Below are 1,218 nucleotides of genomic sequence, written 5' to 3'. Positions count from 1 at the left end.
AATTTATCCAATTTAAATTATTTTATGCAATAGGTACATCAGGTTCTTTTTCTAAAGATACCTGTAATTCCTAGTTTTTGGCAATACTTTCGACATTTCTCTTTCCAAGATAACTAAAGATACATGGCTCAATACAGTGAAATTTAGCATTGTAACACACTCTTCTGCTATTTTAACCAAAACAACTGTCCAATCAGTTTCAGTGACATAGTAACGGGTAAGAGCTTAAAGAGCAAAATAGAAAAATCTATAAAATCTAATGTTTCAAATAAATGTCTTCTGGAAGCCAATAAAAGTATTTTTAAAATGCCAGTTCTCTAATTTCAAAATCTATAATTCTCCTTAATAATTTTATATAAGCTTAATTTTTTCTAATTTCCCATCACTGTCAGCATAGTGCTTAGTTTTTGAAAAATTATTTTCTGTAATAAGCCTATTGATATTCTCTAATGCATCTCTCTTCTTTATTCCACTCTTAAGAAATACGTTTTGATACACCCTACTCTGTATGGCACTCGGGTCCAGTCTGTCACTATGACCACACACTGAGACTGACAATTAAGAGTACCTTCACTCACTCCTCAGCTCTTTTTTCTCCTGCCCTCCTCTCCAGCAAAGGAAAAAGAGCTCTCAACACTTAATTGTGCTATAATACATTTCCAACTACTGTCTACATTGTGTTCAGCCTCTGGATCAGATTATCTTATTTGAGTTCTACGGTTAATTGAATGGTTGCTTTTCTGTTAGAGTTAAAATTCATTTCAATAGAATGTTATAAACTTCAGTTCCTAAATGAAAGGATGTTCTAGCCTTTTTAAACTCATTATGAATTATATTTAACAATACAAGCAAAAAGTAAGAGTGCTCTTTTCTTCATTCATCAGGATTTTCCTCTTTTACATAAGTGCACACCTGGAATGCCTTTATAAATGTTTTCTTGTAAGCATAAAAATAAAATTTCAATTAAATTTATATAATAATAATTACAGACCTATACTTATAACCGATAATGTTTTCACTATTCACTGGTGTTTTCTCTAAACATGAGTTTTCTACAATGTCTACACGGAAAAATCTATTTGGAAATAAATGTGCTAAATTTGAATAACTTTACATAAACAAGGAGTCTTATCAATTTTTTTAACATTTTCATATGTTAGTTAGAAAAGATGACAACAGTGATACGGTCAGTACAGAAAAAAACTGAACAGTTCTTTA

Source organism: Pteropus vampyrus, unplaced genomic scaffold, assembly GCF_000151845.1.
Source record: "Pteropus vampyrus isolate Shadow unplaced genomic scaffold, Pvam_2.0 Scaffold10, whole genome shotgun sequence".
Classification (NCBI taxonomy): domain Eukaryota; kingdom Metazoa; phylum Chordata; class Mammalia; order Chiroptera; family Pteropodidae; genus Pteropus; species Pteropus vampyrus.
Note: the sequence above shows the minus strand (reverse complement) of the source record.